Genomic DNA, 26,628 nt, shown 5'->3' on the forward strand with positions numbered 1-26,628 from the left:
TCGGGAGGTGAGTTCGCACCTCAGAGTCCCGAGGCCAAGACCTGCTCTTGTAGCCATTGTATTTATATGACTGGTTAGCTCAGCTTATGGTCAGTGAAAATGTCCAGGACGTTGATGGTTTTCAATTATGGCAATGCCATTGAATGTCAAGGGAAGATGGTCATCACCTGGCACTTCTGTGGCATAAATGTTACTTACCACTTATCAGTCCAAACCCGAATGTTGTTCAAGTCTTGCTGCATTTGGGCATGGACATCCTCAATATCTGAGGAGTCACGAATGGTGTTGAAAATCGTGCAATCATGAGTGAACATCCCCACTTCTGACCTTATGATGGAAGGAGGAAGGTCATTGATGAAGCAGTTGAAGATGGTTGGGTCCAGGACGTTACCCTGAGGAACTCCTGGAGTAATGTTCTGGGACTGAGATCATTGACCTCCAACAGCCATAAACATCTTCCTTTATGATAGGTATGACTCCAACCGGTGGAAAGCTTTCCTCCTGATGCCCACTGACATCAATTTTCTAGGGCTCCTTAATGCTACATTAAGTCAAATACTGCCTTAATCTCACCTCCCAGCAATAACCTGCTAACTGATACTCAATTTGTGCTTTGCCAGGGCTGCTTGGTTGGAGTCAGTGCACGCATTATTTCAGTCTGAAAAACAACCATTCACCATTACTCTCTGCTTTCTGTGTCTTAGCCAATTTCACATTTGACTTTGCAAGACTTCTGGTCAAGGAAATTAGTGTTTCTGGTACAATATAAAGACATCCGTAAATCGGTTCAAAAAATTAATTCAGTTTAGGTTAAGCCACATTACAGGGCATCAAATGTGGCTGTGTTTTAATACCAGTTTCACTTTGCCATTTATTGCAGCTTGAATTCCAGAAAATCTACAACACTATGAGCAAATGTAGAGATCATTAAACTAAACTGGGTAGCTAATTTTATGTATACTTTCTTGCCCTCTTTTTCTCCCCCTGCTTATTCTCCCCCTCTGTGGTTACCAGATGTTTCCTCATGCGCAAAAATCTTGCATTTAGCTTTGCTGACTTTCTTATATAGTCCAACTTGCATCACATCTGAGTTCTGTGCCAAATTGTCATCATTAGGTATGGGGAACCAAGATGAGACAAATCCGATCAATTGGAGCAATGTGATTGGTCTGATGTTATCCAGTGACCATTAACTCTGAGCCATGATCCATTGTGGGTTATCTCTTATTGATTGATCTTTTAAGTTTGTGCCTATCAATCAGGTACAAGATATGTCGTTGACTGCCATCTTATTCTGGGGCCTAAAGCTCCAAGGGCTTCCAAGCTTTTGTTACTATCTTTCTGGTCACCTCTTAATTGTTCCATGCTTATAGAGAAATAGATTTTACACAGGACTTTGTTGGCGTTTGGAAAAATGTCTGAGAAAATCAGTGCTGAACAATGTGCGGGGGAAGTGTAAAGGCAAGGAAAACAGACTAGCGGTCCCAGGTTGTCGGGAGGGAGAATAATTGTCAAGTAAAACAATTACTGGAGGGAAGCAGAAAGAAAAGGGAAGATGTAGAAGGGATTGCAAGGAGAAGGAAGATGAGAGGCGGAGTTACAGACAAATCTTGAGCAAAGAAAAAGACAAGCTTGTCTTCAGTTTCAGAAATTCTCCTATGGCACGGTGTTCATTTTGCTGCTACAGTGACCAAAACTGACTGAATGCACCAAGTAATATATTCTTCTTCAGTTCTCTCCTCAAAAGTAGGTCTGACTGACAATGCCATGGCTTCCACCACAGATACAGCAAGGAAGCACCCTAGCTGGAACAGGGGTGGCATCAATCTGATCCTCGCCTGCTTTGCAACCAAGCACAAGCCAACAGGAGTCCCAGGGAGTCCTGAGTTGCTGTGTCAACATGCATTGTTATAGTCCTGGAGCTATAAGATAGTGGTAGAGACTCCCAATTTTCTTTGCAACACATGGCTGACCAGAAATCTCTCCCATTCTTACCATCTGACACTGGCGAACGTTGGAAGGCTTTACAGGTTGATGCTCAACCCGTTCAGCTGTGTTTTGAGCACACCTTCCTTGGCCATCAAGTCCTGGAGGTCTGGCTGAGAGGCAGGGACACTACCACTGTGCCACAACACCACCTCACTAATTAGTGAACACAGAGTCTTTGAACTTCAGTTACACTGCCAAGCAAGTGATTTACCTTATTTAGATTTAGTAGTAAGCTCATAATGCTGATGCAACAAATGTACTAAAATGTCATCTATTAAAATAGAGATAAACTTAGTGATTTGTATAAATAAATGTGAATATCTAAAGTTGAAGTAAAAGCTAAAGTTCTAAAATGGTCATGTTATTCCAATGTATCTACCTTCAGGAAGATGCTACTAATATTTGGCTTACTAAACAATATCACTGTATTAATTAGGCCGTCCCGCAGTTCATGCAACTTGGAAGTGGGACTGTCAGAGGAACTATTATGCAATCAAGTCTGTAATTTCATTATGCGGTATTTTATATCTGCCTATAATGCATTGTACAGTTCATGAATTTCAATGGCAAATATTGCATGTTAGCCTCTGGGGTAGGTGTCTCTGGAGATAAATACTGAGTCATAAAAATGTAGAAACTGCATGAACCAGGACTGAAATTGATTGTTAGAGTATATTACAAACCGTTGATCATGAGTTGCACTAATGTCAGGAATTGAAGATCTAGCTGTTTATTTCTGCTGTTGTACAGAATCTTGAGCTGTTTTGTAGGTGTTCATTCATATAATTTTGGTCAATCTGGTTAGTCAATTTGTAACGTAAACCAGGTTGCGTGTCATTCCTTAATAATCCTATCTTCCAGTCTGGCTTGGAGAGAAGTGAGCTGCAATGAGTACTAATGATCTAGAATTGAAACTGAAAGGGACATAAAGCTGAACCTTTTGACTTGGTGGGAAGCAAGGTTTATTTGGAACCAGTATAACAAAATCATGCAAGATGGAGAGGTTCATTTCAATACCTTAAAATTAGATCACATTGGCAGAAAGTTGAAATATGTACTGCAAATTGTTGTCAAATTTTCATATGGCCTTGTGTTTATGTAAGTACAGACAATTATTTTGTGTTCCACCTTCATCAAGATGTACCCATTCACATCAGAGGGTGGTATGGATCCAGAACACTCTGCCTGAAAGGGTAGTAGAGGCAGAAACCCTTAACTCATTTAAAAGGTACCTGGATATGCACATCAACTGTCATAACCTGCGGGGATATGGACCAAATGCTGGAAAATGGGATTAGGCTGGGTGGCTTTTTTGGCTGGCACAGACATGATGGGCCAAGTAGCCTCTTTCTGTACAGTAAACTTTCTAGGATTCTATTCTGAAGCTTTTCATTCTACAGTAGCATTAACATAGGGCATTAGAAACATAAAAAATGGAAGCAATAATAGAGCAAGCCCTTCAAGACTGCTGCACCATTCATTATGACAATGGCTGATCCTCTTTCTCAACACCATACTCCCATTCTCTCCCCATACCTCTTGATGCCTTTAGCATGTCCAGGCTCTTCCTACAGATTACTGCCAGAGTCACAGCAGGAGACCACTGGCTGAGTAATTCAGCCCCAAAATGTTTTTGGAGAAAAAGTGTTTTTATACTTAAAATGTGTTATGTAGAAGAGAAAGGAGTAAAATCCAAAATTAGGGAAAAAATGATTATTGTGTGTTTTTAAACAATTTTCTCACCACAATTCAGTTCTTCTGAAGTCATTTTTTAGGAATCTGTTTCCTTCTTAAATATATTCAGTGACTTGGCTTCCACAGCCTTCAGTGGTAGAGAATTCCACAGGTTCACCATCCATTGAGTGAAGAAGTTTCTCCTCATCTCAGTCCTAAATGGCCTACCCAGTATCCTGAAACTGTGACTCCCTTGTTCTGGAACCCTCCTCCCCCTTTCCCCCCAGCCCAAGCCAGAGGAAACATCCTCCCTGCATCTAGTCTGTCCAGCCCTTGCAGAATCCCTAGTTGCACATAATGCTCCAGGTGTAGTCTCACCAGGGTCCTGTACAGCTGCAGTAAGACACCCTTGCTCCTGTACTCCAGTCCTCTCGCAATGAAGGCTAAAATACTATTTTCCTTCTTAACTGCTTGCTGCACCTGCGTGCTTACTTTCAGTGATTGGTGTACAAGGACACCCAGGTCCCTTTGAACATTAACATTTCCCAATCTATCACCATTTAAATAATACCCTGCCATTGTGTTTCCTACCAAAGTGGATAATTTCACATTTATCCACGTTATACTGCACCTGCCATGTATTTGCCCACTCACTCAACCTGTCTAAATCACCTTGAACCCTTTTAACATCCTCCTCACCACTCACATTTCCACCAAGTCAGCAAACTTGAAAATATTGCATTTGGTTCCCTCATCCAAACCATTGATGTATATTGTGAACAGCTAGGGGCCAAGCACTGATTCCTGCGGTATCCCATCAGTCACCGCCTGCCACTGTTTAAAAAAAGACCCATTTATTTCCACTCTGTTTCCTGTCTGCTAACTAATTTTTAACCCATGCCAGTATATTACCCTTAATCCCATGTGCTTTAATTTTCACAGTAACCTCTTATGTGGGACTTCATAAGTTTCCTGAAAATCCAAATACACCACATCCCCTGGTTCACCCTTATCTATTCTGCTCGTTACATCCTCAAAAAACTCCAGTAGGTTTGTCAAAAGTGATTTTCCTTTCATAAATCCACGTTGACTTTGTCGGATCCTGTTGATCTTTTCCAAGTGTCCTGTTATCACGTCCTTTAAAGTAGACGCTAGCATTTTCTCTTGATGTTGGGCTAACCAGTCTAATTCAAGTTTTCTCCCTTCGTCCTTTTTTAAATAGTGGGGTTACATTTGCCACTCTCCAATCCGCCAGGCTGTTCCAGAATCTGCGGAATTTTGGAAGGTGACAACCAACGCATCCACTATTTCCATGACCACCTTATTTAGTACCCTGGGATGTAGATTATCAGGCTTTCTCCACTTTTTTTTCATAATACCAACTTCCTTCAATTCTTCCTTCTCACCAGACCCTTGGTTTCTGGGAAGTTATTTTTGTCTTCCTCCATGAAGACAGAACTAAAATAGTTGTTTAGTTGTTCTCCCATATCCTTGTTCTCCATTATAAACTCTCTCATTTTTGACTGTAAGGGACCTCCATTTGTTTTCATTAATCTTTTTCTTTTTACATAGAAGCTTTTACAGTTCGCTTTTATGTTCCTTGCAAGTTTACCCTTATACTCTATTTTTCCCATCCTAATCAATCCTCCTTTGCTGAATTCTAAACTGCTCCCAATTCTCAGGCTTCTTAATTTTTCTAGCAACTTTATATGCTGACTCTTTGATCTAATGTTATCCTTAATTTCATTTGTTAGCCATAGTTGGGCCAGTTTTCTTGTTGTGTTTTTGTGCCAGAAAGGAATATATAACTTGAAATGCATACATTAGTTCCTTAAATATTAGCCATTCCCTATCCATCATCATACGTTTTAATTAAGTTGCACTGTTCATTTGTCTACCTTATTGCAAATGCTCCGTACATTCAGATACAGTGCCTTTAGACTTGTCTTTTTTAATTATTTTACAGGTTTTTTTGATACTAAGGTCCTATTTGCTGCCAGCCCTTGTTTCCTCTGCCATCCACTTTTGCTTTCTACTTTTGTCTTTCATTCCTATCTTTGTTGTGCTCTCTGCTCAGGTTCCCACCCCACTGCCACTCTAGTTTAACACCTCCCCGCCCAACAGCACTAGCGGATACCCCTGCGAGGGCATTGGTCCCGGTCCTGCTGGAGTGCAACCCATCCAGCTTGTATGGGTCCAATATTCTCCAAAATCGGTCCCAATGCCTCAGGAATCTAAATCCCTCCCTCCTATACCATGTCTCCAGCTACACAATCATCTGGTCTATTCTCCTATTCCTGATCTCGCTAGCACTTGGCACTGGGAGTAATCCTGAGATTACTACCTTTTGAGGTCCTGCTTTTTAATTTATTTCCTAGCTCCCTAGATTCTGCTTTCAGGACCTCATCCCTCTTTTTACCGATGTCATTGGTACCAATATGGGCCACAACTTCTGGCTGTTCACCCTCCCCCTTTCAAAGTGCTCTACAGACGCTCAGTGACATCCTTGACCCCGGAACCAGAGAGGCAACATACCATCCTGTGCTCTGTGGCTGCAGAAATGTCTATCTGTTCCCTAAATGATAGAATCCCCTACCATTATTGCTCCCCCCTCCCACATCTGCAGCTGAGCCACTCGTGGTGCCATAGACTCGGCTTTTGCTGCATTCCCCTGAGAAACCACCTCTACCAGCAGTATCCAAAATGAAAAATCCTGTATTACCTACTTTGTGCTCTTATTCTGTCTGGCAGTCACCCGTTCTCTTTCTGCATGTGCACGCTTTATCTACCGGTGTGATCACCTCACTGTATGTGCTCTCCACAAAGATCTCATCCTTGCAGTTGCCCCACAGTGACTCCAGCTGCAGCTCTAGCTCCGAAACGCAGATTTTGAGTAGCTGCTGGAGATGCTTCCTGCACACGTGGTCGCCCTGGACACTGGCATTGTCCCTAACTTCCCACACCACACAGGAGGAGCATTCCACTTGGCTGAGATGCCCTGCCATGACTTACCCTTAAATAACTCCCTTTACTTATACTTCCTCTAGTTTTGAGAATATTAAGGATAGAAGAAATACTCATCAAATCCTACTTACCAAGGCTGCTTGCTGCTCTTCTTTCTGAGGAAAGGTAGAAAATGAAAGGATCACTTCCTCCCCTTTTCACCGAACTCCCTCTCTCACCAAACTCCAACTTAAGCACTCAAATGCAGCCCAAAGCAGCACTCCAGTGCAGACAAAAGCAGTACTGTAAAATGGCCTTGTCTTTATGCTGTCTGAATCTAGCGTCTGAAAATCTGTTCAAACCAGTTATTTAATTAATTAGCTGCAGCTGCTAGGCTCCTGTGTTTGAGTCTTCCTCTTAGAAAACAACTCAACAAGCAAAAAGAAAATTTTAAACCTTTAAAATTATAACTTAACAAAAAGAAATGTTAGGTTTCTTCATCAAAACCGGTGTCATTCTTTTAATGCTGGGGCTGAGCATGAATGGTTGACTGCCAATACCACCTATTGATGTCAGAGATCGTCTACAGAATACTGGAAGTTGCATGAAGTTTCAGTTTGTAACTTGAAAGCTGTGAAAATGACAACTCTGGTCAAGGGGTCAGTTACGATCCTTTTTTTTTAATAAACTGCTTACAGGCAGGATTGTTGTTTTAAGGTGACTGAAGTAGTTTTTGTTGGATAGAATTCTAGCATCTTTGCAGTTGTATTGGGAATCACCTCCCATAACTAAATTTATCGATTTAGTTACTGAAAAAAATCAAATAATGTCTTTATTATGTAGGATGACCAAATTTTTTATTGGTAATTTGAGAGTTGCATTTGGTGATTCGATATTTTTTTCCCTATGGGAATCACAAATGGCTTGTTTCTTTGCTATCTTTCGCAAATGATTACTCTAGCGTGTTACTTATATTTTTTGCATCTATGCCAGTATCTTCACTACTGTGTGTATTTATCTACCATTGAAGACTATTTACCAAATATTAGCTCAAATGTTGTTTCTCAGCTCAAGGTCATTTATGAAAGCTGTGGAAAAAGAAAAGAAAAGGGACTTATGTGACATTTTCCTACTCGGGTTGCCTTATTTGCAGTTGCATTGTTTGATACTATAGTGATTTTTCAATTTTTTATATATATATATTAAAAAAAGTCATTGTTTCCTCAACTTCCAGTAGATGCTATATCTTTCGTTGCTGGTTGGAGCACGGCACTTTGTTGAAAGCCTTGTTAAAGTTTTCTCTTTTCTGTACTGTGCTTTTCTTTTTGGACTTTTCCTTTTATTCAGCGTATCACCATTATCTAAAAATGATTGTACTGTTAAAAGTCCAACAAAGTTCTGAAACATTTATTGTAAGTTGGTCCAATCATTTTGTTTTTAGATGCTGAATTGTCGTGCATACAATGCCATAATGGAGTTCTGTTGCTATTAATGAGCTAACTAAGCTATAATGGACAACCCTGTCTCTACCATTTGCTTAAAAAATTGAGCCATGTCCATGATTTTGTTTTCATTTGATGCAGCATCTTAACCATTGTAAGTGGTCTGTTGAAGATTTCTATACAGCTCATTCATTGCTTCACTATTTAATGAACTTATTGTCTCTTTCCCTTCCCTGTAGTCAATTAGGTACAAGTATTCTTCTCTAATCATCTTATTTGTTGTTTGCTTCTTACACCATTCTGTGGCTATTTATATTATTTGTAGGATTTGAATGCTTTGTAGGATCCTCTACAATGTTGTCATTTCTCCCAAATTTTTCTCTGCTGAATTGAACATAACAAAATGTTTGTTTGTTCTAAATGTATGTCAGAATTCTTATCCTGAATTGTTTTATTACCTAGTATCCAGACTACCTCTTCTGTCATTCCTTAGCTTTTAACTCTTTGCTCTTGATTTTGCCAATCAATTCAGACAGTTTGGCAAGATTGTCGTCTTTCCCCTGAGTTGTATTTTGTTTAAATTAAATCAATTTCTCAAAAACCATTTCTCTTTAGTTTTTCTTCATGCAATTTTTCAGTTTATTTTACTTTTAAACTAGGTTTTATCACTGTGGTGTTCAAGTTTGTTCAGGTATCTTGGCATAATTAATTCTGCACTTCCTGGTAGCAGTGACCAATATGTCCAGTTGGCTTACACTCTGCCAGGTTGTTATGGATTGTTTTTGATTTATTGCTAACACTTGTATTTTTCTACCCAAATTCTCAGATGTGAATACTGTAAGAAAATCAAACCTCCTGTCTTTTCCATCCCATCCCAAAACATAGTCTATTAAAAATCATCAGTTGGGTTACATTGTTGTTGCTTTAGATGACTTACTGGGTCATGCTTCCATGATGCACTTTTCTCTTTTCACATGGATTTGACAATGGGTATTGAAGAGAATTGAGCACATACAGCACTCTTCAAAGTCTTGAAATATCCTCAAGTTAGGAGTCTACCTATTGGGCACAAATGTAACTGACTACAAACAAAAATACCACATGTGAAGGTTCATGAGGTTGCACGCAAACTATCAACTTTTATATCTGACGTTTTTGTCATTTCCTCAAATCACAGGAAGACATCAGCAGTATTCTAGTGCAGCAGTGGTAGGAATAGGACACGTATCTGAATGTTCAGATGAGACTGATGCAGAGTCCAGTGTGCTGAATGATAATGATATTAGGTAATAAATTACCCTGAACTTAAGAATGATGCCTGGATTAGATTATGAAATTTAATTTGTCTTCTCAGTAGTGAAAAGATGTGTGGTATTGTCTTGGGAGTCTGTTTCCCCCTTGCTACCAAATGTACTGAATAGAACTGCTCCATGGGGAAACATGACATAGTCATCACATGAGTAGATATTTAAGCATCTGAAAGTATCAGGCTGGCTGTTCTTAGGGGAATACTGGATGAGGAATCTGTCAAGAATTTTATTTCATTTTTACTTGCAAAGCAGATTGAAGGCCTTCAAGGATTTGTTGATTTAAATTTCTGATTGCTACTACAGTGCAAAGTCGCACTTTATAATAGGAAATAACTGATTATCCATTATGAATTAATCATTGCAAGTAGCTGGACAGCTGAATTGAGTAGATTGTTGCAGACAAGCTTGTATTATCTTGCATTGTATGATGTGAATTTTATCAAATTCTAGATTCAACTGGTGTATTTATATTTTTGCAGTGTTGTATATAGGAATATAATGCTATAATAATCAGAAAATGAGACCTCAAAAACTGGTCAAAGAGTTTAAAAAGTTGAGAAATTTTCAAATTTGTATGATAGACAAGGATTTGCTTTGTACTATATTCTAAAACAGTGAATTCAATTAGAAACATAGTTGCATGCAGTTTTTAGTAATTAACCTACTAAACTTTCCATTTCAGTAACCAGATGTTGCAGATGTGTGGACATGCTCATGATAATTTAAAATGGATTTCAGGTGTTTTTATTCTTTAAATATTCTTATTCTTTTTATTCTTTATACTTTTATTCAAGAATTAAAAGCAAGTTGCCTTGTGATCCTTCAGGTTAGTTTGTTATTTTATTCGCTATGAGGCTATGTTTGATGGGAAGAATATATTATGCACTTCTGTGAAATGCGTACAGTTTATCCATTTTGTACAACCAGGCATTATGCAAAAGAATATTTTATATTGGTGAAATAAGAGGCATGTTATCAAAGCTTTTCAGGCAAACACAAGAATGCCAATTTTCATACTATCACAATTTATCCTACAGGAAAAAAAGAGTGCTGATTGGTTGCCAGATTGACTCCCATTAGCTGTGGAGAAAGCTATTGGGAACTGTGGGCTGCCCAAGCTTCAAGGGTAATTCAGAAAAGGCGCAAGGCTTGAACGTATCCCTTTTGTTTGCAGAGAACGCATCCTTGTGTGTGAATGCCCTTGTGTGTGAATGTCGCTTCTAGCAAGCATAAATGAGTCACATTATGAGTTCAACTGATTATCATAACTTGTTAATATAGCTATGAGTACGTTGAGGATTTTTCAGCAAGTGCTACACATCTAACAGTTGTAATGAAAGTTTCACTTAACTCATCGGAGAGTGGGACGTCGGGAACTCCAAGTCCCAACAGACCAGGAGTGGGCTGCACATGTGCAGCCTGTGATTTTATATGTTATTTGAACCCAGCGCACCTATGCATGAAGAAAAACAGTGTGAAAGCCTGTGTCATGTGACTGGGAGCAGAGCACCATTGAAGTCAAATTCCTGGGGAGGGGACAGGGAGAGGTCCCCAAAGAAGGATCCCAGGCAGGGGACAGGGGACTGGAAGAGGTCCCAGTTAAGTTTAAAAAGTAGGAAAAAGACTGCGGTTAGCAGACTTTAAGTGAAAAGATTTCAGGGGAAGCCCTGAAGATCCAAAAAGACAGCTGAAGGTTCGTGACTTGGTGTTGTGGGCTGTTGGGGCAAAGGTACCCCTTTTAGAGCTTGAAGTTGTGTTTTCTGAGTTCGTGCTTGAGTACGTACTTGGGAATCCAGGGGGATGGAATCTTGGGAAATGAGATTGAAACCCTGTGAGGTAGTCTGTTGTTGAGGCCGCCCGAGTTGGAGCGACTTGGAGAGAATTCCAAGGCAAGATCTTTGAAGGTGAAGGCAGGGATCCCTCATGAGAGAGACAGTTTCAACGAGATTGGTTGAGTCGGTGTTTACTGACATCTGGGTGGGTTGTTGAGAAATCCATGGACTGTCTTAGTCGCATTTGCTATTTGGTGTGCGGTGTGGTGTGTTCGACCACAGTTTACCTATTAATTCACATGATCCTCATTTTAAATCTGGATATTAGATTGAGTGCAAATCGTTTTATCTTTATGACCTTATGTAGTAAAGTTTATTTTCGTTTGTTCAAAACCTGTGGAATCTTGTGGCTTTATTCCATTGAATCTCAAACTTTGTCCATTTTAAGCAAACATTATCGGTCTCTAACCAGAACTTACCAACAACTTGGGGGCCTGATCTATGATCATAACACAGTAGATGTTTTGTTTTGGATTTAGCAAGCGTAGGTTGGTTGAATACAGTCAGCACTCTGCCTATCACAAACAGCCAAAAGAACATGCTGTTTGATTCAATCTGCCAATCGCATGGACTTATGGCCTAAGTACCTGGCACCAGCACTGAAATCTTCAGCAACATGTCTCTCTTTTCAGCAGTATTCAAGCTTTGTACTACCAAGTGATTGAATATTTTATGCTTGATACAAATTAAGGCATGGCAACAAAACTCTGTTTGCTCATAAGTCTGAATGACACTGCCTTTCAATGTGGCAACGTTCGATTTTAAAATTCTCAGCCTTGTATTCAAATCCCTCCATGGTCTTGTCACTCCTTATTTCTGTAACCTATGCAGGCCTTCCAAGCCTTTGAGACCTCTGCATGCCTCCAATCCTGGCATCTTAGACATTCCCAGTTTTAATCATTCCAATCTTTTGATGGCCAGCTTTCAGTTGCCTTAGCCCTAAGCTCTGGAATTTCCTTCCTTAACCTCTCTGCTTCTCTATCTCTCTCTCTCAACCTTTTAAAAACTTGGCACTTTGATCGAGCTTTTGGTCATCTGTTATGATACCTCCTCCTGTGACTTGGTGTCAAATTTTGGTTAATGCTTTTGTGAAATGCTTTAGGTGCTATACAAATGCAAATAGTTGTTGGATAGTATTTTGCACCCTGGACACACATCTGTTGTGGTTTGGATTTTAAGTCTGGCTTAATGATTGCATGCAGGTACATTAGAGTGGGCAAGTGAATCCTTTTGTATCCAGGAATTTTAATCAAGTTTGGTTGAAAATATGTCTTTTTAGAAGTTGTGTTGAAAAAATTAGAAATTACTGTTGTACTTCAATGTATTCTAAGATTTGAAAGCAATTGACAACTTAGCATGATGTCTGTGTTTGAATCATTGCATTCCAGTACAATTGACAAAGTCTGAAAGAAGATGACAAATTTAGCATGGGCAGAATTTGCCAATTCAGGAATTGAATAATGTTCCAAAATCATTTCTTATATATGTTAGATAAGCCAATATAAATTCACCATATATCTGAATTTAAAAATGGTATTCACATTTGCCAAATTCTATTATAGTCCTTTTTTGATAGAGTAAACTGAGTCATGTTTAGTATTTTCCAATTTTGCAAAGTTACATGGTTTAAGAGTAACTTGAATTGCATGCACATGACTGCAAATAGAGTTCTTGTCAATCTTGCAAATCATGCAATGACAAGGACAGATGGCAGAATTTTGTTGCTGAATTGAAAAAGGTCAGCTCCACCAGCAGAACTTGCAGATAAACAAAGGCAAACAAGTGCGGATGTTGGAAATCTCTGACATAAAACAGAAAATGCTAGAAATATTCAGTAGGTCAGGCAGCACCTGTGGAGAGAGAAAAAGTTAATGTTTCAGTTCAATGAACTTTTGTCCAAACTAGCAAAAGTTAGAGATGTAACAGATCTTAAACAAGAAGCAGGGGAAAGCCTGAGAACAAAAGGAAAGGTCTGTCTGTGGTAGGATGTAAGGCAGGAGAGATTAAACGACAAAAGGGATTGGATGGTGGTACAAGGCAAAAGGAGAGCGTTAATGGACCAAGAAATATAAGATAGGTCTAGAGAGGTATAAATGGGAAAAGCAGAATTGTCGCCAACAGCTGCTGTCCGAAGAAACCTAAAAACCAAAACCAAAGTTAGGGGAGAGGTCATGATCTGAAATTGCTGAACTCGATGTGAAGTGGAAAGACTGTAAAGTACCTAAGCAAAAGATGGAGTGCTGTTCATCAAGCTTAGATTGAGCTTCAATGGAACAGTGTAGGAGGCTGAGATAAGATAGTTCAGAGTGTGAGTGTGGCAGAGAATGAAAATAAGCAGGTTTTTGGAAACTTGCGGTCGCACTTTTTGAATGAGCAAAGGTGTTTTGCAAAACGGTCACCCAATCGGCATTTTATCTCACCATGTGGATGAACCTGCACCATGGATATTGTATACTAAATTGTAGGAAGTTCAAATAACTCGCTATTTTACCTGGAAGTTTGGGGCCTTGGACAGTAAAATAGAAGAAGGTAAAATGACAGGTGTTGCATTTCCTGTGCTTGCATGAGAAGAACATAAGAAGTAGGAACAGAAGTAGACCATTCGGCCACTCGAGCCTGCTCCGCCATTCAATAGGATCATGGCTGATCTTCTTGTGCTCCGATTTCTACATTCCCATCTAACCTCAATAACCTTAGATTCTTGTTAGGCAAGGGAATCAATCAACCTCTGTCTTAAAAAAATTCAATGACCCCGCCTCCACCACTTTGAGGCAGAGAATTCCAAAGTTGCACAGCCCTCTGAGAGAAAAAAATTTCTCCTCATCTCTGCCCTGAAAGGGCAACCCCTAATTTTAAAACAGTGCCCCCTAGTTCTGGACTCATTCACAAGAGGAAACATCCTTTCGATGTCCACCTTGTCAAAGTCGTTCAGGATCTTGTATACTTCAATCAATACACCCCTCACTCTTCCAAACTCCAGTGGAAACAGGCCCAGTCTGTCCAACCTTTCCTCATAAGCCAGAAGGAGGGGGGCTATGTAAGAGGTGGACCAGTGTGTCGCAGAGGGAACAGCCTTTTCAGAATGTTGAAAGGGGAGCAGCAAAGATGATTAGTTAGATGGTGACATCACTCTGAAACTTGTGGAAATAGCCTGGATGCTGGTATGTTGGAAGGTGAGGACAATGGAAACCCCATTCTGGTTCTGGAAGGGAGTGGAAAGGGTGAGATCAGAAATGTGAGAAATCGAAATGACATGGTCAAGGGCCAGGTCAGCCTAGGTGGGAGTGGGGACTCCTTCATTGAGGAAAAAGAAAGACATGTTGGAAGCACTTGTGTGGAAGGTAGCATTGTCAGAGTAGATGCAATGGACACTGCAATGCAAACCGAGAGAATAGATTAGAATCCTTACAGGAAACAGATTGGGAGGAAGTGCAGTCAAAATAGCAGTGGGAAGTAGTGGGATTATAGTGGAATAAAAGCAAAATATTGTGGATGCTGGAGATCACAAAAGTGGTGGAAAACTCAGCTGGTCTGGCAGCATTTGTGGAGAGAGAAATAGAGTTAACATTTTGAGTTCAATGTGACTCTTTGGTTCTGAAGGGATTGTAGTGGATCTTGCTAGGTAGAAATGGAGGCAGAGAAGATGAGGAAGGAAAGAGTTGCCAATGGGCCATGTGAAGGGGGGGAATGGTGGAATTTTTTTTTTATTCATTCACGGAATGTAAGCTTCGCTGGCTGGGCCAGTATTTATTGCCATCCCTAGTTCCCCTTGAGAATGGTGGTGAGCTGCCTTCTCAAACCGCTGCAGCCCATGTAATGTGGGAACACCCACAGTGCTGTACGGAAGGGAGTTCCAGGATTTTGACCCAGCGGCAATGAAGGAACGGCGATATATTTCCAAGTCAGGATGGTGAGTGACTTGGAGGGGAACTTTTAGGTGGCGATGTTCTCATCTATCTGCTGCCCTTCTAGATGGTAGTGGTCATGGGTTTGGTAGGTGCTGTTGAAGGAGCCTTGGTGAATTCCTGCAGTGTATTTTGTAGATGGTACACTCTGCCGTTATTGCAGTTTGCTGGTGGAGGGAGTGAATGTTTGTGGATTTGGTGACAATCAAGCGGGCTGCTTTGTCCTGGATGGTATCAAGCTTCTTGAGCGTTGTGGGAGTTGCACTCATCCAAGCAAGTGGGGAGTATTCCATCACACTCCTGACTTGTGCCTTGTAGATGGTGGACAGGCTTTGGGGAGTCAGGAGGTGAATTACTCGTTGCAAAGCTCCTAGACTCTGACCTGCTCATTTAGCCACAGTATTTATGTGGCTAGTCCAGTTCAGTTTCTGGTCAATGGTAATTAGAAACAAAGTTGATAGTTGCCAGTTCATGGTGAGAGCAGGAAATGGTACCGATTATATTTGTCAGTATTCTGGAAAAAGAGGCCAAAGAGAGGACCTGAGTAGGATGGGAGCAAAGAATGTTTCATATATCCTATAAAAGGCAGGCATGGAGCATGTGGGAAATGGTTGTGATGACATTTTGGGATATAGCTGGAACAGGAAAATAAAATCGACTTGCATTTATATAGTACTTTTCACGACCACTGGGTGTCTTGAGGCAATAACATAAGGATGGAAATGCATTGTGCTTACAAGCATCGAAGAGCGAAATGGCTTGGTTAAGACCTGAAATTGTAACATTTGTTTTTAAAGGTAAAACCCTTAAGAAACTTTAATTTATGAGGTAAAAGATTGTTTGAATGTAATTGACCCATTTTGAACATTTTTTATCTGCATTTTTCAGTTATTGAACTTTTCTGCTTCATCTCCATTTATTATAAAATATGTTGGATGGAATGATCCCAGACTTATACTAAGTGCGATGGCGGGGAGGCTGGTAAATGACGTTTTACCCACAGGCCACAATGGCGGCGTCTCACGCCACATTATCCCAAACCTGCCACATTAACTATGTATTCACAGGAAACATGCTGTTTCCATGGCGGGCGGGCACTCATTTGCCTGTCATGATATACCTCGCTGTCTCATCATGCTGGGTGCCATATTTAAAGTGCAGTTGCACGGACATTTCAGTGCTTCCAGCCTAGGATCGCTGCATGGAAGACATGGCCCCAAAAGGCAAGAAGACTGCAGCCTGCAGGGTTGATGACTGGTCTCTCGAGCACCTTTTGGACTCTGTGGAGGCCCGCTGTGATGTCCTCTACCCCTGCTCTGGTTGCAGGATGGGCAACAACATCACTAACCCGGCTTGGGAAGTGGTGGCAGCAGTGGTCAGCGCCAACGTGTTTCAAAAAGGAAAGCCACCCATTGCCACAAGAGGATGAACGATGATCTCTGTTCCTCAGGGTCAATCACTCTTCTCACCACTTTTGACTCTCACTCTCAAAGCCATCGCACATTTCACTCTGCCAGTTCAAGAGACATCACCATTCACTCTCTCTCACATACCTTCATTGTCCTCATCCCGTCCATGGGAGTACTCACCACCTACACATGCCAGGTATACTTACCATCTGGCCTGCTTACACTTTCTCCATCTCTGTTCATGCAGGACAAGCTGGCACACAAGGGGGAGAGGTCACAGACTGGTGGAGGAATGCCTGAAATTCAGGTTCTCACAGACTTTGAAAACAGCTGGCTGGCGAGGATCTGGACCGTTCCTATACTGGTGAGGTCGGCGGTGCTCTGCCAAGTGAGGATCCAGCAGTGGAACATCCATCAGACAATCATGCTGTGAGTGATGTGTCCTGTTTCATAGGCCATTGCCATGCACTAAGTATCTCTCCTTGCTTTCGCAGGCGTTTCTGGGAAACAGCCAAGAAAGTCCATGGCCCAGGGCTTCCAATCAAGCTCCGAGGGCAGCTCAGAAGAGGAATCCGCTGAAACCCTTCTTGAAGTCCCATCATAGCACTCACCCATACCCTCCACCAGCACAGAGACACACACCTCGGTGAGACCTAGCTTTAGTGCAGCCTCAGGATCAGAATCTGATGAGCATATGGCACTTTCTGATCCACAGCAGGTGGCAGCAGGGACTTTACAGGTGTCCGGCACTCAGCGGAATGCTGGAGGCCAGATACTTGCTAAGCCCAAGTCAGATGACGAGCCTGTGGACTCAGTCATGTCACAGTTGCTGGAGCTGCAAAGGCACGCTCGGGAACATGAGGAAGGGATGTACGCTGCAATCCTCAGATTGCAAGGCACGATGGAAGAGTCTGTCCGCCTTTAGGCTGAGGTGATAGTGCCGGCATGTCAACGCACGGGGGTCAACACAGGTAGGATGGCGGCCACAATGAAGACCTTAGTCCAGGATGTTGCTCCTGCACTGCTGTGTGGGCTGAACTCCATCGCTGATGCCATAGTTGGCCTCCAACAGTGTATACGTGAGATAGGTGCAGGGAAGCCCAATCTCACTCCAGCTACCTCTTCTCCTCAAGGAATCAGCCAAGGGCAGCCATACGGAGGAGGATCAACAGGCCCCCCCACCCCCCAATCCATCCAGGTGATTCCATGAGTGTCCAGCCCATCCAAATCTCCTCTTCCTGTGAACTCAACAGCTTCAGCTCCATGGGCCGAGGAGGGTGCCACTGCCACACAGCAGGACCCTGAAAGCAGGCCAGGACACTCCAGGTCTTGGCCCTCCAGAGGACGCCCGCTAAGGCCATCACAGACAATAAGGCTAGCAGTCAGATGGCTGCCTCCACCTCTGCTTTGGATGCTCAGGGAGCACTAAGACATAGTGGCAGGGTTAGGAAAGTTAAGAAGAATGAGTTGCACAGCCTGGGCACGGGTGTTAATCACTTCTACATAATGTTCACTATTGTAAATAAACTCCGAAGAATGTCTTCCTGCCTATGGCTCCTAGTTCTGATGAGCAGTGTTTGTGTCACTCAGATGTGAAACCTTTCTGCACAAGATAAAGGTAGGTGTCTCAGTCCAGGGCCTCTTCCCTGTGTTTTGTGCAGCCTTCAAACCAAAGTGATGGTCCAGCCTCACGCCCCCTGGAAACATCACTGATGCCTGCACCTCGACTTGTCATTGCTGCCAGAATGCCATGGGCGGGTGTCACTGAGTTCCATCATTCTCTCTGTGTGCTCTCAGCACCTTTTAATGTGGAGCTGGCCTCCGCTTCTTCAGCATCTGTGACCAGTGAAGCTGTGCTCCCTGAAGGGGTCAGGTGCTGAAAGCGGACAAAGGGTTAGGTATTTTTAAAGTTTCATGGCTGCATCTCCATGATATGACCCTGATCACAGAGCAAAGCGAGCTGCCCTCAGACAGCCAGGAGTCAGACATTCTCAGAGGCTGTGTGAAGATCTGTGGAGTGTTCCTCACTGCATGTCGTCGTCATTCTCTTGCAATCGAGTGACAATTAGGGCCTCTACTACGTCTCCGTGACAGGAGCATTATCACAGTGGATATGTGCACAGCCATAAGCCAGACTGGAGTCAAACTTTCATAGATGCAATTCTTCTCACTGCATGCCGTGCTCATCCTTCACAAATCTAGCAGCTGTGAGGGTCTCCTGAGCGTGCCTGCCTCATGTGACCAGTACGAGGGCCTCGTCGCCATCATCACCTTTGAAGACCTCGTGACCCTCATCACCGTCGATGTCCGGCTCATCAGAGGAGAGCTCTAACTCTGTTATCTCTTCCTCAGCCAGCTCCTCTCCCTGTTGTAGCACCAGGTTGTAAAGGGCGACAACAATGCATGACATCCCCTGTGGACTATATTGCAGGGCTCCAGTAGACGGTCTAGGCACCGGAACCACATTTTCAGCATCCCTAGCATTCACTCCACCAAGTTGCAAGTTGCAGCATGAGCCTAGTTATACCTTCACTCTGCCGCAGTCTGAGGCTGCCACGTGGGTGTCATCAGCCATGTCCTCTGCTGGTAGCCCTTTTCCACTCAGAGCTAACCTTGCAGTCTCTGTGGACCCTGGAAGGCACCAAGGATCTGTGACCTACTGAGAATGTAGGAGTCATGGACATTCCCTGGAAACCATGCACAGACCTGCAGGATGCATTTGTGGTGGTCGCACACCAGCTGCACATTCGCGAAAGAAAGCCCTTATGGTTGACATAGTTGACCCCTTGTTGCAACGGAGACCTGAGCACCACTTGAGTGCAGTCAATTGCACCTTGCATCTGTGGGAAACCCGAGATCTGGGCAAATCCAAACACTCTTGCATCCTGGCTGTCGTGGGCCTGGACGAAATGCACAGAGTTGTGTGCCCTTGCAAAGATGACATCATGGATATATTTGTGGGTGGAGGCTTGTGATATCCCACAGATGTCACCTGTGGAGCCCTGATCGGAGCCACTGGCGTAAAAATTGAGCACCGCAGTCACTTATGCGGCCACTGGCAGTGGATGCCCGCCATGTTCCCATGGCACCAAATCCTGCAGTAGCTGGCAGATGAGACCGACCAGTTCCCTAGATATATACAGTCTTCGGCGGCACTGGTTGTCGGTCATCTACAGGAATGATAGGCGGCGTCTATAGACTCTGGTCGGCTCCAACAGTGGCTCACTGTGGCTGTTCAGCAGCATGTGCGGGTGACCCAGCCACCCCATCTTCCTGAGGGTGCTGTTCCTCCCTCTGCACAGCCAGGTGCCCTCCGTCGCTCTCTTCTCTGTTGCCTTCGCTCTCTACGCCACGAGGCATACAGCTAGTTCTCTCATCTCCATGCTCCTTATGTACTCCTTCTGCAGGATGGAAGAGAGAGAGCATGTGTTAGCTTGGGTATACTAAGAACCTGTCTTGGTTAAGTCTGAAAGCCCCTTAATACATTCTGGAGAGTGCTGGCCACCACTTGGATGGCCAAAGATTAGTGCGCTGCGTGGCTGCCCAAAACCCCAATCACCTCTGCCTCACTTCGCTTGATCGATTGGCAGCAGTCTGGCGGGCTGGCCTTATAATGATATACAGATGTGTTAGAATGAGATTTCCGATGTCCAATGGCAGAAAACATGGCCCGCCATCAACAAGCTAAGCGAGCAATCGCAAGCTGGTTTCACGACGTTGTGAAACTGATTTTTGGCCGTGTCGCCATATTGCCCACTCACACTGTCGAGCATGTCTGATGCCAGTGAGCACAGATGATTGTTTTAGCTTATGAAATCCTGTATCAGTATCTACCAATTCAGGGCTTATTAGCGTAGTGCAATATTACATTTAATCCATAGATAGGTCACTGAAATTAGGATAATTGTTAATCATTAGGTCATGCAAATGTAGTAGATGGGGGTAAGGTCAGTTATAGATGCTGTTGTGATCTTGGTGAGTGAGGCAACAGTTCTACAAAAACCCAAAATAAAAATTGTATTAATCAATCTGAAATTAGCCACAATAAAGTGGTACACTACGGCTACAAGTATATGAAAAATGTATAAATTGCTCTTGTATTGTTTGGAGAGGGGATAGCGAGTGGTTTAAAGGTATAGAATGATAGATGATACAGCACAGGAGGGGGCTATTTGGTAAAACTAGATGAAGGAAGTGGTTATGGTGGAATTTTGGGATAGAGCTGAAGGAAGAGGAGGCAATTGTATAAGTGTGGGATGACATTAAATAACTGATTTGTTCCAAATACAATGCAGTACTCTAAGCCCTGCACAAAATAATTTGCGTTTTTTTAAGCATGCTTGTGCAATTGAGATGAAGATCAATGTGAAATTGATCCCTTCTAAGGAAATCTCTTTTGTAAAGCTTATCCAAATGATTAATGAAATCTATTCTGGTTGAAACTAATTGTCATGGAGTTATAGAAAGTTCCTCAAGACTGCTTGGTCCGTTGTACTTGCATGGTGTTAACACTACATTGGAGCGGTCGATTCAGATTTCACTTTTCTGCATTGCTCCTGTACCCAAGTTCCTGTTTAAATAACATGTAGGTTTGAAATGCAAATAATTTATAAAGTCCTGAGCGACTTTAAATTTTCACAACTTTAGATTTACATATAATAATTTGTAACTGACATATGAAAACATAATTCATAATGTTTTCAAATGTAGTGTTAATGCTGTGTTCCTGATGCTAAAACTGACTGACAGTGGAGGAAAAGGTGAACTGTTGGAAAATCAGACTGAGCAATGTATCACATAAGATGGCAGTTATATTGAAGCATAGAAATTTGAACTGTTCTAGAACATTATGTATTCAGCTTCATCTGCCATTTACACTTTGACAATATTGTGTTCATCCCAAGTTATTAAAGTTTAAAATTGCACATGGACTTCATAAACAACCTGTATTATGAAGGTCTTGTCTCCAGTTGCTGTTTATGATAATTTTTTCCCTATTCTAATAAAAAAGCAAAATACTGTATTCTATAAAAAGTTGGAAATACTCAGCAGGTCAGGTAGCATCGGTAGAGACAGAAACAGAGTTAATGTTTCATATTGATGACAAAGTCTGATGAAAGACCTGAAACGTTGACACACTTTGTCTACAGATGATGTTGACCTAATATTTCCAGCATTTTCTGTTTCTATGCCCCATTCTCCTTTCTAAAAATCCAATCTCTTTTATGCTTCCAGTAGTAATTTTATATTTATGTCCCCTTGTTGTCCATTCACTAACCAGGGGAAATAATCTGTCAGTATTTATCTTGTTACATCTTTTCAATTTTCATGGTCAGTCCCTAATTGCTTAATGTTACTGGAAGGAACCCAAATATTTTGAAATGGTCTAATCACTTCTTCGATGAAATCTGGCTCCAAGGATAAAATAATGTAACCATACACACTGCTACATACTTCAGCTCTACTCTTATCAAGATGCAATCAACCTGCTATGCACTATCCTCATTGCCCTCTGTCAGCTCAAGATTGATTAGTTTATTCTCCTTATACTCCGTAACAGTGAAACTTGGCAGTAAGTCTGTAAAATAGTCACTTGATTGTATAGTTCAGATTTGAACAAATAACAGCCTCCAGTACCAAAGGCAGGTTCTGTTTCACTACTTTATGCATTTGCAGGGAATATGAATAATAAATTTTGAATTTACATCCCAGAGGATTATGTAACTCTGAATCCAAAACCATTTATTAAAATCTCCTTGTTTGGTGGGGGGGGGGGGTAGGAGAGGAGGGTGCACATTTGAAATTTAACATGAAAATGTGAGTCCAATGTTGTGTTTGGCAATATAGGCATAAACTTGGCCGGAAACCATAGCCTGGAATTTGTGATGTTCTTGATAGAAAATTGTCAGCCATCCGTACCCCCCCAGATCTGACCAAAACTTTAGGATTTAGCGCGAGTGCAGATTAGCATGAAAACCCTGAAGTTGCAGACTGTCATTTTCTGCTCGACCATAGGCTGCCCTGTGGACACCCTCCCTCCACCCCGAACCAAGCTTGCAAAATGCAGTGAAATCAGTTGATTTGGTGAGACCTTCCCCATTTTGCTGTAATATCGCTGTTAGATTCACCCATTCATCTATGTTTTGCCCGAAGGTAGGTTCTTGCCTCGTTTTCTGTTGATTCTTCATCCTGTGCTGCTGCCTTGGCAGGTCCTAATTGCCTGCTATGCTCAGGGACAGGACAAGGAGGCAGATCTCAAGACTATCTCAGCTAGAATGGAAATTGAACCATTGCTGTTGGCATTATTCTGAAACACATGCTAGTCATCTAGCCAGCTGAGCTGACCAGCCCCCTATCACTGTTAGAAACCCTACAATAAGTTAAGACTTGCTCAATAAGTTGTAATTGGGATTTTAATGCCAATCTGAGTAATAACTACTGCTGGAATGTTGATCTTGCCCTGAAAAATAATTTTATTAGTGGAATCTTGTTAAATGTTTCCACTATGATTAATTACTAGATTTTTAAACATAACACAAAATTAAGTTTGTCCATGATATTTCTACTTATAATTTCATGTGTATGCTGCAATCTTTATTTCGCTGCCTGTAAAATTTCTAAAAATTGATTGCTAGTGCTTTTAATTTCCTGGTTGTCTGATTGTGAGAATTCTTTAATGTGATTGGCTGCTTGGGCAGTTTGATGTCACTGCAGCTCAATGTTGGGAATCACTATTAAACCATGCTTCTTGAGGGAGCTAAAGTTCTGGCAGCTGAGATTGCAAGATCTCAATGCAACATTCTTTAAGGTCAGTCCTGAGTGGGGAGAGTGTGGAGACTTCATTTTAATAAAAGAGTGCGGAGAATGTGGAGACTTCATTTAAAAAAAGAACGGAGAGTGTGTGGAGATTTCGTTTTTTTAAAAAGCGCAGGGAGGCGGAGGGGCATGTTAGTGGGTGGCGAAAAAGGCTTATGGGACACTTGCCTTTATCAATTGAGGCATAGATTACAAAAGTAGGGAGATCATGTTGGTGTTGTATAGAACCTTGGTGAGGCCAGAGCTGGAGTACTGTGTGCAGTTCTGGTCGCCACATTATAGGAAGGATGTGATTGCACTGGAGAGGGTGCAGAGGAGATTCACCAGGATGTTGCCTGGGATGAAACATTTAAGTTATGAAGAGAGGTTGGATAGACTTGGGTTGTTTTTGTTGGAGCAGAGAAGACTGAGGGGGCGACCTGATCGAGGTGTACACGCTTATGAGGAGCATGGACAGGGTGGATAGCGAGCAGCTATTCACCTTAGTTGAAGGGTCAGTCACAAGGGGGCATAAATTCAAGGTGAGAGGCGGGAGGTTTAAGGGGGATGAGAGGAAAAACTTTTTACCCAGAGGGTGGTGATGGTGTGGAATGTGCTGCCTGGGAGGGTGGTGGAGGTGGGTTGCCTCACATACTTTAAAAAGTACCTGAATGAGCACTTGGCACGTCATAACACTCAAGGCTATGGGCCAAGTGCTGGTAAATGGGATTAGGTAGGTAGGTCAGGTGTTTCTCACGTGTTGGTGCAGACTCGATAGGCCAAAGGGCCGACTCTTCACTGTAAGATTCTGAGAGTGTGAGGAGACTTCATTTTTAAAAAAACGCTGGAAAAACAACTGTTTGGTGAGTAGGATTGTTGAGTATTTCTAATCTTTAAAGTAAAATTAAGGTTTTTAGTTTGTTTAGGTCTCTAGTCCTTATTTTCTCTCTCTCAAAAATAGCTTGTTAAGTATAAGATTGATACTGGTATGTAAAAAAATCAATAAATTGTAAAGAGAAGGGGAATCTTCAAGTATAAAGAGCAGGGATACTACAGTAATAATTAAATAAATAAATAAAATACAATAGTGATGGCAGGATGGGTGATGTGCTGATGCTCTAGCATGTGGGAGCTTCTGGACACCAAGGTGATCCAGAGCAAACACGTCTGTAGTAAGTGTTTACAACGCGATGAACTTCGGATCTGAATCGAGCTAGAGTCCGAGCTGCAAACATTGCGCCACATCAGGGAGGGGGAAAGTTACCTGGCCACTTTGCTCCAGGAGACGGTCACACCCCTCAGATTAGGTAATTCAAATTTGGTCTGTGATCAGGACAGGAGGGTGTGACTGCAGGTGAGGTAGGTATGGGGACCCAGGAGATAGCATTCAAGGAGCCTCAGCCCCTGCAATTGTCCAACATTTACGAGTTTCTTGCAAGCTGTGGACGAGAGCGGGGACTGCAGGGAGGATGAGCAAACTGACCAGGGAACAGGGAGCGATTCAAGTCGAGGGAGGAAATAGGAATGTAGTAGTGGTCGGGGATAATTAGTGGTAGGGGGATAGATACTGTTCTCTGCCGACATGAGCATGAGTCCTGAAGGCTGTGTTGCTTGCAGAGTGCCAGGGTGAAGGACATCATCTCAGGACTGGCGAGGAGCTTGGTTTGGGAAGGGAGAGACCCAGTTGTTGCTGACCACAGTGGTGCCAATGACTTTGATAGGACTAGGAAGGAGGTTCTGCTGAAAGAATTGAACAGTTAGGAGATCAATTAAAAAGCAGAACCTCCAAGGTAATAATCTCGGGATTGCGACCTGAGCCACGGACAAACAGGTAAATAAAGTCAAGAAGTTAAATTCATGGCTCAAAGATTGGTATGGGTTTCAATTCATGCGGCATTGGCACCAATACTGGGGTAAAAAGGAGCTGTTCCGGTGGGATGGGCTTCACTTTTTTTTTACTGTATTTAACTTAAAGGGTTTTTTTTCCAACTAGAAGCATGGCAGGGCAGCTCAGTCCCGTGTTATGTACTGCCTGCAACATGTGGGAGTCCTTGCGCTCTGACCGACCACGTGTGCAGGAAGTGCCACCAGCTGCAGCTACTTGAGCTCCGAGTTTCGGAGCTTGAGTGGCAGCTGGAGACACTGAGGTACATCCGCGAGGCTGAGAGTTTTGTGTATTGCATGTTTTTAGACGTAGTCAACCCACAGCTTACAGAAGTGCAGACAGAGAAGGAATGGGTGACCATCCATCAAAAGAAAGGTGTCAGGCAGGTAGTCAGGAAATCCCCAGGGTGCATCTCGCTCGAGTACCGTTTTTGTGTGTTGGAAAACGGTGAGAGTGATGGTTCCTCTGGGGAGTGCAGCCATGCTCATGTCACTGAGAGTGGCTCAGCTGCACAGCGGGGGGAGAAAAAAAGAGGGGAAAAGCAATAGTGGTAAGAGACTCGATAGTAAGGGGAACAGACAGGCCGCAGACGTGACTCCAGGATGGCATGTTGCCTCCCTGGTGCCAGAATCAAGGATGTCACTGAACAACTGCAGGGCATTCTAAAGGGGGAGGGCAAACAGACAGACAGAGAGATCGTAGTACAAATTGGTACCAACGACATAGGTAGAAAGAGGGATGAGGTCCTGCAAGGAGAATTTAGGGAGCTAGGAAGCAGATTGAAAAATAGGACCTCAAAGGTAGTGATCTCTGGATTACTTCCGGTGCCAGGCGCTAGTGAGTACAGAAATAGGAGGTTAGTCCAGATGAATGCTTGGCTGGAGAGATGATGCAGGGGGGAGGGATTTAGATTCATGAGGCATTGGGATCAATTCTGGGGAAGATGGCACCTGAACAAGCTGGACGGGTTGCACCCCAGCAGGACCGCGACCAATATCCTTGCAGGGGTATTGGCCAGTACTGTGGGGGAGGGTTTAAACTAGACTGGCAGGGGATGGGAAACTAAGCAGGGGGACACAAGAGAAGAAAACAAAGATAGGAATGAAAGGCAGAAAAATAAAAAGCAAAAGTGGAAGGCAGAGGAAACAGGGGCTAGCAACAAACAGAGCCATAGTACAAAGAAAATGTGCAAAAAGACAAGTCTAAAGGCACTGCATCTGAATGCGCAGGGCATTCACAATAAGGTAGATGAATTAACAGTGCAAATAGAGGTAAATAGGTATGATAGGATCGTGATTACAGAGACATGGCTGCACAGTGACCGAGGCTGGGAACTAAATATCCAAGGGTACTCGATATTTAGGAAGAACAGGCAAAAAGGAAAAGGAGGTGGCGTGGCATTTTTAATTCAGGATAAAATCAGTGCAATAGTGAGAGAGGATAT

General features: G+C 42.6%; 1 protein-coding gene across 2 annotated transcripts in view; it reads left to right on the plus strand.

The window, feature by feature from the left end:
* The window catches only part of LOC121290419 (cohesin subunit SA-1), a 229,758-nt gene that overhangs the window by 98,870 nt on the left and 104,260 nt on the right, over positions 1-26,628 (plus strand). The gene's annotated exons all lie outside the window — the stretch shown is intronic.

This window comes from Carcharodon carcharias, chromosome 2 (genome assembly GCF_017639515.1).
Source record: "Carcharodon carcharias isolate sCarCar2 chromosome 2, sCarCar2.pri, whole genome shotgun sequence".
Taxonomy (NCBI): domain Eukaryota; kingdom Metazoa; phylum Chordata; class Chondrichthyes; order Lamniformes; family Lamnidae; genus Carcharodon; species Carcharodon carcharias.